We start from the raw sequence: 13635 nt of genomic DNA on the forward strand, positions 1-13635 counted from the left end.
TCCCCTTCTCCTCCTGCCCCCAATCCCTCCCAGCATCAGAGTCTTTTCCAGTGAGTCAATTCTTCGCATGAGGTGGCCAAAGTACTGGAGTTTCAGCTTTAGCATCAGTCCTTCCAAAGAATACCCAGGAGTGATCTCCTTCAGAATGGACTGGTTGGATCTCCTTGCAGTCCAAGGGACTCTCAAGAGTCTTCTCCAACACCACAGTTCAAAATGATTATAGATACAAATAAAAGCAGTATCTTAAAAATGAAACAACAAAATAGGCATAGGGCCTTCTTGGGATTTTGTGAAAGTACCACCTCTGTCAGCTTCTTAAAGCCTGTCCTGCTTTGTGGTTCACACCATGCAGTGGTACTTCCTGCCTTCAACTATCCTCTCTGTAGGGTCAAAGCCTGTGTTTTGTGTGCTGTTGAATCCCCAGTAGATTCCAACCTGTTTTTGAATGAATAAATGGTAGCACACTGTTGCCTGTATCCACCCTCTGTTAGGAAAGGGGAGTTAATGAGGCTGAAAATAATGATCAGAATAATATTATATTCATACCGGCTGTGCTGTGCTTAGTCATTCAGTTGTGTCTGACTCTTTGCAACCCCATGGACTGTAGCCCGCCAGTCTCCTCTGTCCATGGAATTCTTCAGGCAAGAATACTGGAGTGGGTTGCCATGCCCTCCTCCAGGGGATCATCCCAACCCAGGTCTCCCACATTGCAGGCAGATTCTTTACCATCTGAGCCACCAGGGAAGCCCACGAATACTGGAGTGGGTATCCTATCCCTTCTTCAGGGGATTTTCCTGACCCAGGAATCAAACTGGGGTCTCCTGTATTGCAAGCAGATTCTCTACCAGGGAAGCCCTATTTTGACACATTAAATCCTAGTTCTGAAATTGCCCATTCTGCAGAAGAAAGGAGACTTGGAACCAGTTGGCCATGGCCCAGCAACTTACCTAGAATGAGAGTCATGGAGTCCCCATGTTGAAGCAAAGATCATCTGGTCAAATTCTTTGATCTTACAAATAGAGGAACCGAGATCCACAGAGAACAAAGTTACTTCTCACATGTATGTACACACACACACACACACACACACACACAGACACACACCATTCCTCATAATGCCTCGAAGCTTTGTGGTCTGATAACAGAAAAGGAGTCAAATAAAGTAGGAAAGTTCTCTGCTGTTTATTGGCCATAACCTTTGCCTACACCTTACCATATTGAGCAGTACAAACCTACCCTTGGAAGAGTTCCAGAGATAGGAAGGGAAGGTGAAATGAGGAAGCACACTGTCCAAGACTCAGTGGTTACAATCCTTACCAGACAGTTTAATAAGTCACACATGGATTCCATCTTCACCCCCAACCTGTTTGGTCCCTAACAAGAGGACAGACTAGTTGCCTTCCCCTATATCTTCCTCCACCCTACCCTTGCCTCAGGCCACTAAACTAAAGGCTAAGGACTAGAGCTTCGGGGGAGTATCTGGATAGGATTTTATCCTAGCATCCAGCCTATCACCACGAGAAGAAAGATGGCCATCCAGGATCCTGCAGGAAAGAAAGAAATGATTTTAAAGCAGAATTAGGTGGCTTTGTGAGCCTAGGAAACATTTTAGGCTTAAACACTCTACTTTGGAGATTATTTAGTAAGTCATTCATGCATTCTTTCAACAAAGCTTTCCTGGGGCTCACTGCATGGCCCTGAGTACTCAGTTGGATAGCATCACTGACTCAATGGACATGAGTGTGAGCAAACCCCAGGAAATAGGGAAAGACAGGAAAGCCTGGCATGCTGCCATTCATGCGGTAACAAAGAGTTGGCTATGTTAGTGACTGAACAACAACTGCGCGGCAGTTCCACTGCTGGTCTGGGGGTGAGATGGATGGAGATGCAGAGATGAACTCTCCATTCAGTGGGGACTCCACTCAACCCCCTCACTTGTCATTTCCTTCCTGGCCTTGTATCTTGACATTTCAACCCCTACTCTAAATCATTTCTGGATAGCCTCAGGTTCTGATAAGGGATAAAACGTTATGACTACAAACAGTCCCCAAATGACAACTCTGCCATGTATAGCTGAGAAAGCTAAGACTTAGGGTAAATAACTTCTCCCAAGTCACATACTATTGAGTAGAGATAAGATCCACCCCAGATCCTGGTGCAGCCATCAGAACTTTGTCACAGCAACCCCTGGGTACCAACCTGCCAGACTCCTGGGGCTGGAGGCACTGGACTCTGAAACCGCAAACGAAGAAAGATTAAGCTTAAACTTTTTAGGCTTAAACACTCTACTCTGGGGATTATTTAGTGTCATTTATGCATTCTTTGTGGAGAAGGAAATGGCAACCCACTCCAGTATTCTTGCCTGGAGAATCCCAGGGACAGAGGAGCCTGGTGGGCTACTGTCTATGGGATCGCACAGAGTCAGACACAACTGAAGCAACTTAGCAGCAGCAGCAGCATGCATTATTTGATTAAGCAAAAGGACCATTTCTTGAAGCATGGGCTCAGAAGGTTGTGATGATGAACCTTCTGCCTCTAAAGAATGGACTTACTAAGAAGACTCTCACTTTCCTGTGAGTGTCAGAGCTTTGGAAGGTTGTCACCAAACGGAGAAAAGAGAGATGGTTTCAGACTAGCAGGAAGGTTTACAAAAGCAGACTGGCACAAGAGATAAACAGACTGGGTGAAAATGGGTCTGGGGTGGGCAGAAAAGATGAGAATGGGAGGAGAAAAGTTTAATGAGTGAGAAAGGGAACCAGGATGGGGTGAGAGAGGAGATCTCTCCAGAGCAAAGGGGTCAAGGAGGAGGACACAGACTGGAATTGAGGGAAGAGTATGGTAGGAAGAGGTGAAAGGGTTGGCATCTCAGAACAGGTCAGTGGGGAAATATGGAAGAGGAGCCAAGGAGGCCCCCAAATGATCCAGTTACCACTTAATCGAATGGGCCCAAACACCAGCCAGCCAGTGCCACTCTCCCGGCCCTCCTGGGTTGCGATCTCCCAGGCTCGATTCCTCCCAGGCAGACTGTTCTTTCTACAGGTCTGTGGGGACAAAGCAGAAGGGTAGCGAAGTCTCTCTCTGCCCTTGCCTGGTCGGGCCTTTGCCTGAGATGCCCTGGTTGCCCCAGTGAATTCACCAAAATCCTGCCCTTTAGGATCAATCTACAGGCCCCCTGCCCTGGGCAGGCTAGGCCAGGCCCCAGCACCACCATCCTCCAGGCCCCACCTTAGTCCCACCCTCGGGGTGAAGGAATTGCAGGGAGCCCAGCTCCCCAGCTAGCCGCCCACAGCTGTGGCCCGTGGAGCACCTAGTGCTGCCCGCTCACCGGTGGACACGGGCGTCCTGCCTGCTTGTCACACAGGGTCACTCGGCTGTGCAGGTAGAGCACATCGCTGGGCAAGAGGCGGAACAGGTTGAAGGCCAGTTTCACCTCCAAGGAGGCCCCGTTGGCCCGCGGGCCCTCCAGCAGCCGCTTGCTGACCGGGCAACTGTCGGGAGAGGCAGCGTCCCCCATGGTTAGGAGCCCAGGCAAACACTGATTCCCCCTTTCTGGCTTGTCCAGTATGGGTGTACATGCTGGGTCTCATGATGAAAATTCACGTGCATTATTTCATTGTATTCTCACATCAGTCATAGGAGGACAATACTTTTGCCCCCCTCCTCTTTCTTTCTTTACTTCTTTCTCTCCCTCCTTTTCTTCCCTTCCCTCCTTGTCTCCCTCTCCTTCCCTTCATTTCTCTCTCCTTCCCTCTTTCCCTCCCTCTCTCCCCTTTTTCTTTCTTTCTCTTACCCTCCTTCCTTTTTTTTAAAAAACGTCTTTTCTCTCCCTCTGTCTTTTCCTTTTTCTCCTTCCTCTCTTACTTCTATTATTATTTTGATGATGTGGTGGTAGTAACTTAAGGCAAGATGACCTTTTATTTTTATGTGTGTTTTTCTAAGGCCCTCCCCTTTCAGTAAAGTGCGCTTCTTCGCTGGACATAGTTTATCAGTGATCACTTATCAGCTGCTGCACATTAAAAAAAGGAAACCTCAGCTACTGGTGGCAAACTCTGATAGACACAAAAAATTATGAGCTCAGGGATTTGGAGGTAGTGGCCTGAATTGTTCATGGTGTTGTCATGGTGACTTTTTTGAGGTGACAGTAACCTAAATGTAACCCCTTGACTATAACTGTTAACACTGGGATAGAGTCCGTGGGCAGACAGTCTCACTGTGCTTAGGTTCTGTTCTCTTCCTGGTGCTTGGGAGAAAGTTCACTCAGGGAACTGAGTGAGTGAAACAGACCAAACCTCCTATTCTCTTGTGGTAAGAGGAGACATACAATAAATAACTTAATTAAAAAAAGTAAACGAGCTCATGTAACATAGTATATAATAGGAGGTGATAAGTAGAAGAAAGAAATATGGATCTAGACTGGATGAGTGGAGGATAGTTGCAATTTTAAATAGCAAGGATGAGTAGGCTTCATTGAAATGGTGTCCTTTAAGTAAAGACTAAAGGGATGAGAATTTTCCATATAGGTATCAGGGCGTTGAGGATTCCAGGAAGAGAAAACAGCCCATGTAAAAGCCTAAGGGAGAGCAAATTATCTTCCCACTAAAGTACCTGTCCCCACAGATGCTACCTCCTTGGGCATTAGGGAATCACCTCTATGACCTCTCTCCCGTGTACTTTCTGAAGCCCGTGTAATCTTTTTATACCCTGGGGTCTTTATTCCAGGACTCAAGCTTGCTTGCTTGCTCAGTTGCTTCAGTCATGTCTGACTCTTTGAGACACTATGGACTGTAGCCTGCCAGGCTCCTCTGACCATGGGATTTCCTGGGCAAGAATACTGAAGTGAATTGCCATGCCCACCTCCAGGGGATCTTCCTGACCCAAGGGTCTAACCTGCGTCTCTTGTGTCTCCTTCATTGGCAGGCAGGTTCTTTACCACTAGTGCCACCTGTGAAGCCCAGTATTTTTCACCCTTGGGTCTTTATCCCTGGTGGCTCAGATGGTAAAGCGTCTGCCTGCAATGTGAGAGACCCAGGTTCGATCCCTGGGTCGGGAAGATCCCCTGGAGAAGGAAATGGCAACCCACTCCAGTACTCTTGCCTGTAAACTTCCATGGATGGAGGAGCCTGGGAGGCTACAGTCCATGGGGTCGCCAAGAGTCAGACATGAATAAGCTATTTCACTTCCACTTTCTTTATTCCAAAACTCAAGCTTACTATCAATAAAATCCATTCTAGTTCCCCCCCTTGATGGTCCTTTTCTTCTACTTCTTTTATCTTTGGCTGCATCATGTGGCTTGTGGGATCTCAGTGGTTGGAACTGAACCTAGCTCCATGGCAATGAAAGCGCCAAGTCCTAACCACTGGACTGGGAATTCTGTCCTTTTTTTCTTTTAAAGATGAGGAAACTGAAGCTTAGAAAAGCTAAGTAGGTTGTCCAAGTTCCTTCAGGTAGCAATCTGGATGCAGTGCCACCAATACCCTTAATCACTAGGTTCTCTTTTCTCCAACAAAGGGGCTTCCCTGGTGGCTCAGATGGTAAAGAATCTGCCTGTAATGCAGGAGACCCGGGTTCCATCCCTGGCTGGGGAAGATCCCCTGGAGAAGGGCATGGCAACCCACTCCAGTATTCTTGCCTGGAGAATTCCGTGGACAGAGGAGTCTGGCGGACTACAGTTCATGGGGTCACAAAAAGTCAGACATGATTCACTTTCACTTTCTCTTTCCTCCTGACAAAGGAAGAATTGCATGGTAGAATGGATTTGGTGGTGTTTCAGAACGAGGACTCTGGAAGCATGAGTAGATCAGCATTATGGCCTTGGTCTAGTCATTAAATTCTGAATCCTCTAATCCTCTCATTTTTAAAGTGGAGGAAATAATACTTCACAGGGTTTTTTCAGGAATAAATGAGGCGATGAATGATTCACTGTGCTCTGTGAACCCTTGTTAATAATAATGAAATAAAACCAGGAGGCAGGAGACATGGCTCATTCCCTTGACCATGAGCTGTTGAGGGTAAGGACCTGAACCACCACTTAGCAAGGTCTACCACTTACGAGTTGTGTGAACTGAGCCGAAGTTTCTCCATCTATAAAATGGGAATGAAAATATAACTATCTCATACAGTGTATTGTGAGTCTTATGTGAATTAATATATGCGAAGTGATTTGAACAGTGTCTGTTCAAATGTCAAATATATTAGGTAGTGTATTGTACCCTGAAATGTTAGCTTTGTTTCCGTTTTTTACTTTTATGACTGTAAACCCTCAGTAATTGTTTGAGGAAAGAAGACAAGGAATGAGTGGTGTTAATTGGCTGTAATCTTGTATAGGACTTCATTTCCCATCACCTTAATTTACTCATCTGAAACATGGAAATGATAATAATCTTTGCATTTTTTTCAATAAACATTCACCCAGCACTTACTTTCTCCTCCTGCTTACGTACTAGCAGTACAGAGAAGGGTGACAGGACCTGTGCTTGTGGGTATAAAACCACCCAGCCCAAGCTACAGTCCAAGAGCTAGAGTAGCAGCAAAAGGAGGTTACCAGGGCCCCACGGGTACTTACCTTTTCTTCACAAAGTAGTGGGTGGCCTTAACAGCACCAGTCCTGGAGATGCTGGTGCTGGCGAAGACCTCATTGACCACCAGGGCAAATCTATTTGGGTCACTGCTTGTCGCTCTGAGGACTACGTAGAGAGGCTTGTGAAGGGGAGCTGGTCTGTTCTCAAGTGGAGACAAGCACTGGCGGTCTGTGTAGATGCCCAGGATGACGATGGTGTCCCCAGTGCCCAAAATATGGATGGTGATATACCTGGAGAGGGATGGCAATAAGACCGTCACTACAAAACCCCAGAGGCCGGGGTATCACTCACCCTCTGTGTTGTACCTCAGTTCACAGAGCACTGGGAGCCGCAGAGCACCAGGGGCAGGGAAGTGTTAGTCGCTCAATCATTCCAGCTCTTTGTTGAGCCTGCCAGGCTCCTCTCTCCATGGAATTCTCCAGGCAAGAATACTGGTGTGGGTAGTCATGCCCTTCTCCAGGGGATCTTCCCAATCCAGGATTCAAACCTGGGTCTCCTGCATTGCAGGCAGATTCTTTATTGTCTGAGCCACCAGGGAAGCCCACGGGAAGGGAGTGGAGCGGCAAGTTTGCTAACCTTCTTCCTGGACCTCCTAAAAAGTGAGGGGCCACGTCATAGATCCTCAGACCCCAGGGCCATTGGAGATATCTGAGCCATCCTACCTCAAGGTAATTTACATAAACAACCCATAATGTATTACTTCATAAAAGCATCTTTTTCTTCCACTAATACTTTGAATCTTAGTCCAAGAGGTACCTATGATTGCTGGGTGGGCATGGCGGGGGGAACCAACATCCGGAGGGTGTTGACTCCTTTTGCGTTGATTATAGGTAGCAGTGGGAACTCTGCAGGGCCAAGCCAGAGAGGCAGCTGATGAAAAGGAACTCACGTGAAAGAGACTACTGGGTTGGGGTGAGTGACATTCACCACCAGAGCATACGTGCAGCTGAGGCTGAGCATCATGATGTCAGTTTTATTGGCAGCATCAGGGTGAGATTTCAGAAGCTGCGCCTCCAGAGAATAAAGGGCATGGCTCTTGTTGATCTGGAAAAAACCGGGAGGCGGCCATTACCCTCAGATCTCCTGGGGAATCTCTGTCTTCCATCGTCGTTTGTTACAAGCTGTTTATTTAAACAAGAGGAATGGCCAAAGCCTGGACCTCTCTGGCAGTCCAGTGGTTAAGATGCTGCACCTCCCCTGCAGGGGACGCAGATTTGATCCCTGGTGGAAAATCCCGTGGCCAAAATATAGGGGCCAAGAAAAGAGTAATGGCTAAAGTTTACTGAGCATGGGTTATATTCCAGGCACTATGGTCTGAATGCAACTCTGAGGAGGGGTCCATTATTAGTCCCATTTTACAGAAGGGTAAACTGAGGCTTATTTCTTTGCACAGTGCGCCTGCAGGATCTTAGTTCCCCAACAGGGATTATACCCAGGCCCTCGGCAGTGAAAGCACAGAGCTCTAACCACTAGACTGCCAGGGAATTCCCAAAAGAGTAAACGGAGGGTTAGAAAGTTAAAAGATTTACCCAAAGCAACTAACAAAGCCAGAATTCAACATCTCACTGATCCCAGAGCCCATGTTCTTAACCTCTGTGTCAGTGGTTCTCAAATTTCAACATGCATTTTAGAATTTCCTGGAAAAAAATAAAAGAATCACTGTGGGACTTGTTAAAATGGCTGATGCCTGGTCCTTATCCCAAGATACGGATATTTTTTTGATATTTCGTTGTTTTCCACAGGATTTCTTAAAAACAAATCAAAATGATTTGTTTTATTGCTGTAAATCAGGCAGTTTATTTTAAAAAGAACACAGAGAATTCTAGGGGCAAAGCCATGGACTTATCTATTACATGTTGAAACTGTCAACTCTGTGCTACTGACTTGGGCAAGAGAACCCATCTGTGGGTGGCAGAACTAGATACTGGAGGAACTACATCACCCACCTTGCCCCACCATTGTAACAAACTCTGGTTTTCAAACTGAGCCCAGAGAGCTCCAGGGCCTCTTTGAAGGGGCATTAAAGTCTACCTATGTGTTAGGGGGAAGCTGATCCAGCAGAGCACTCTTCCTCCTGCTGCATTCAATCAGAGCTGCTCTATTTTTATATATTTCTTTTTATGTTTGGCTTTTCATAAGAGCCCTTTCCAGGAAAGGAAGTAACAGCACAGTGAGCAGTTAGGAGCACAAGCCAGCTCAGTTAATAACTAACTGTGTGACTTGGGATAATCCCTCAGCTTCTCTGATCCTTAGATTGTTCACCTGTAAAATGGAAACTTCACAGGATTATTGTGAAGATTTAGCGAGACATTGCATATAAAAAAGATTCTGACCCACAGCACATGGTACAGAGTATGTGTGTGTCAATCGGTCGTGTCTGACTCTTTGTGACCCCATGGACTGTAGCCATGCTCCAGGCAAGAATACTGGAGTGGGTTGCCATTCCCTTCTCCCGGGGATCTTCCCGACCCGGGGATTGAACCCGGGTCTCCTGCATTACAGGCAGATTCTTTAACATCTGAGCTACCAGGGAAGCCCAGCACACAGTAAGACATTAATAAATACCGGTTGTGGTTGTGGTAGTTATTATTTTAAAGGATTCTGTGGCTGACAAGTTTGGAAATCAATTTCCCAATCCATCCAACATGGCACCATTTATAAAGGCATTCCTAATCTGATGAGAGACAACATGGTCTCCTCCCCCAAAAGACTAGTCTGATTGCTAAGACTTGACTTCATTCCAGAGAATTATCCTTCATTTCAATTGAAATAAAGTCACAACTGGTACCAGTCATTCATTTCCCAGTCCCTCCCCCGAAGCACACATACAGCCCAACTTCCTGTCAGAGGATCCCTTCCAGATTGCTCACAGAGAGGTGGAGTCCACAAGAACCCTCTTTCTTCTCCACGGTGAAGACCTGGGCTCTGCGACCCTCCTCTGACTTGCTGACACTGGAGCATCCTGAAAAGGCGCCTTTCCCCAGGATCCAGTGGCGCGTCTTCAGGAAGCAGCTGCTCAGGACCACCTCAATTTTCTGTGGCTGGCAGCGCAGAGCCACCAATGCCCCGGATAGTTCTGTAGGGGGATAAGAGCCAGGACAGAGCTTCCTGAGGCTCCCGAGGTGATGCCATGGGCAGGGGTACTAGTTCTAATCTGGGGGTCCAACCCATAGCCACTCCCTTAAAGACTCTCCCTCATGGGAGGAGAGACCCCTCTGCCATGATTGCACTGGGGACCCTAATCCCTGGCCTTAGCTGATCCACTCAGAATCTCTTTCCCAGGAACTGAGCCTGAAAGGAGGCAATAAGGCTTGAGAGTTGTGAGGCAGCCCTCTCCTGCCTTGTGGGCTGAGATGCAGGAACAGCCAGTGTTTGGAGAGAGGAACAAAGCAGTTGTGGGTACCGCAGGGAGTGAAGCAAGACTGAGAGAGGAGAGAGGGGTGACTCGCTGGTTGCCACCGCATCCGTATTTCCAAGTCCCGGGGGACCCTGGCTGGAGCCTACCCTTGGGCTCCATGAGACACCCTTGTAATAAATTCTCCTGTTTGCCCTTCTCCAACCCATTGGCTTCTGTTACTTGCCTGTCAAGATTATTTGAGGAGATAATAATTTGCTTTGTTCTTTGATTTCCTTCTTATTCCAACGGGTAACCTGGACCCTGGGGTTTTTGAGGGACCTAAACTGTCTGAACTCCATAGCTCTTTCTGTCTTGTAAAAGCCTAAACTCCTGGAGAGACAGCCGAGGGAGGGAGGGAGCACCACTGAGAGTCATGACAGAGAGGAACACATCTTCACGTCCTTTTCAGGATTTCTTAGCTTCACAAGGCAACAAATTTTGCTTTGTTCCATGTTTTCAGTTCTCTAAATTAATTAATTAATTATACTTAAATCGATTAGCATGGATTTTTCTGCCCCTGGCACCACACGGTGCCCTGACACATGTCAGGCACCATGTTTGGGGTGATGAAGGTGAAGCTAATATTTAAGCCTTCTATTCTTTCTGTGTCTGTGCTTTCCACACTTGCTATTGAATTTGGGATGAACCGCTCACAGTCATTAAAAGTAAAATATCATGGAAATACTAAACATTTCTGGACTTGCTTTATTACTTTGAATTTAAAGGTTTTGTTTCCTTTTTTTTAAAAAAAAAAAAAAAAAAGCTCCTTGATTCTATCTTGGCAGACATGTTCGGTCAGAGGCATGGGCTGCAATATAAGAGCTGGTGCTTTGGAAGTTCCCAGGGGGTCTAGTGGTGAAGACTCTTGTGCTTCCACTGCAGGGGGTGTGGGTTGGATCCCTGGTTGGGGAATTAAGATCCCCCATGCTGCATGGCATGGCAAAAAAAAAAAAAAAGAGTAGTCTTTTTTTAGAAAAATGGGGGGGTTAGATTTATTTCCACTGTAGGGGGCATATGTTTGGTTCCCAGGACCCAGCTTTAGCCCTGCCAGAGGCTGAGCCTGAGAGGTAGTTGATTGCTACTCACACAGGGAGATCCCGTGACTTCCACTTTTCTATAGTATCTGCTACACTTGTCTTGCCTCAACAAGACTTTTTCCCATTTCCCTGCTTAGCCCTCCAGGCCTCTGCTGGGGTTTTATCTTTGGTAGCTCATCATCTACTCCCCCCAGGAAGGCTTAATCTCAGATCCGTCGCTGGAATCCTGGGGGCTGAGGGTTGATGACTTGCCCATTCTACCTCTGCTGTACACCATATGTTTGCACCACCACCTCCAAATCCATATGTTAAATCCTAATATCCAATGTGACATTATTAGGAGGTGGGTCCTTTGGGAATTGATTAGGTCACGAGAAGGGAATAGCAACCCACTCCAGTATTCTGGCCTGGAGAATTCCATGGACTGTATAGCCCATGGGGTCGCAGTGAATCGGACATGACTGAGTGACTTTCACTTCACTTAGGTCATGAGGGGAAAGCCCTCATGAACAGGATTGGTGACCCCAGAGAGCTCCCTTGCCCCTTCCATCCTGGAGGGCACACTAAGAGGACAGCTGTCTGAACCAGGACGTGGGCCCTCACCCAATACCAAAGCTACCCGTGACTTCATCTCGGACTGTCAGCCTCCCGAAATGTAAGGAATGAGTTTCTGTTGTTCATAAGCCAACCTATGCATGGTATTTTGTTATACCAGCCCGAACTAAGACAAATTCACATGTCTAGCTACGCTTGCTCTCACTGGAAATCACCTCTGCCCAGGTAGACTCTTTTAGATGTCAATGTCTAAACCTCACTAGCTCTCCCATACCCTTTGGACTTAGTTCATCTGGGCCTTCACAGAGTTGTGCAGAGTTCTTAGCTGCACTGTCCGGAGTTCCTCAGACTTACCTGAGTGGGCATAGTAGCTGTTATTGCACATACAACCTCCACTGTCAGCTAGGTACTCATCCAAAGCACAGATTTCTGCTCCAGGACTGCTGCTCCCAGTGTGTCTGGGGGACACTTGACTGACTCCAGTCCTGGCAGAGGATTTTGTTGTCCCTGGGGAGATGGGAGTAAGGGGTGTTGAATGAGCAGCTGTTGTCCCGGGTGACGGGGTCATGGCAGTACCAGCACTGGGGGCTGATTCCATTGGAGAAGAAGGTGTTTGCATGATGGTATTGTGATGTCTTTCGGACTCCATGCTTATCGTGGAGGATGTTGTTAGGGTGAAGGGTGCAGCTGTAGTTACCCCTTCCTGAGCCCCAGGTATGCTTGTTCCAGGAACAGTTGTCTCCAGGGTGGTCATGGTTAGTGAAGTGGTGTGAGTAACAGCACGAGTGGTCACAGGTGAAGATTCTATCGCATCAGTGGTTTTGTCCAATGTTGCTCGGGAGATTGTAGCTGACATCTCAGAGACAGTGGTTGTTGTGGACCCTGATGACGTAAGGTCAATGCCTGATGTGTTTAAAGCCATTGGAGTTGTGATTGTGGCTAATTTTGAAGAGTCAGCTGCCACTGATGACTCCAGTCCATTGGCTGCACAGCTGGATGTGAATGGGGCTGCAGCTGGAGCACTCTGGTTCTGTTTCGAGGGCTTTGCTGTTGTGGCCATGCTGGATGAGGCTGTGCTTCTGGATGGCCCTCCCTGGGCCTTCAGTCTGGAAGTCATCATGGAATTTGGCAGTGTAGTGCCCTCAGAGGTTGTACTGATAACTGTATTTAATTTCTCCTCCTGAGTCTCATGTGTTGGGCTTGTCTGCTCAGTGGATCCAGCAGAGCTGCCGGTTGGTGACGAAATTAGAAGAGTAACTGGTGTTGAATGTTGCTGGGACTCAGACATTGTTGTCCTCCCGGTTGTTGATGAGGCATTAGATGGAACTGCAGGGCCATTATCTCTCCCACTGTTGGATGGGGCTGAAGTTGTGGAGGAATACTCTGTAATTCCCAAAGCTGCAGAGTTGTTCATGGAGGATGTTGTAATTGACCCCCGGGTTGTCATAATGCCTATAAAGCAAACAAACAAAAAGAAATCAATAGACCTGTTCCCTCCACCAATCCAGATGTTCTAACTTTACCAAATATCTTTATCGCAAGATTCAGTAAAGTAATATCAACACCAACTATATTATTACTGGCTTGCACCATTTATGTGCCAGCTCTGTGCTACTTTTATTTTCTTGGGCTCCAAAATCACTGCGGATGGTGACTGCAGCCATGAAATTAAGATACTTGCTCCTTGGAAGAAAAGCTATGACAAACCTAGACAGAATATTAAAAAGCAGAGACATCACTTTGCCAACAAAGATCTGTATTGTCAAAGCTATGGTTTTTCTAGTGGTCGTGTATGGATGTGTAAGTTGGACCATAAAGAAGGTAGAGTGCCAAAGAATTGATGCTTTCACATTGTGGTGCTGGAGAGGACTCTTGAGAGTCCCTTGGACACCAAGGAGATCAAACCAGTCAATCCTAAAGGAAAGCAACTCTGAATATTCATTGGAAGGATGGATGCTGAAGCTGAAGCTCCATTACTTTGGCCACCTGATGCGAAGAGCCAGTTCATTGGAAAAGATCCTGATGCTTGGAAAGATTGAGGGCAAGAGGAGAAGGGCATGACAGAGAG

Source organism: Bos taurus, chromosome 2, assembly GCF_002263795.3.
Source record: "Bos taurus isolate L1 Dominette 01449 registration number 42190680 breed Hereford chromosome 2, ARS-UCD2.0, whole genome shotgun sequence".
NCBI lineage: Eukaryota > Metazoa > Chordata > Mammalia > Artiodactyla > Bovidae > Bos > Bos taurus.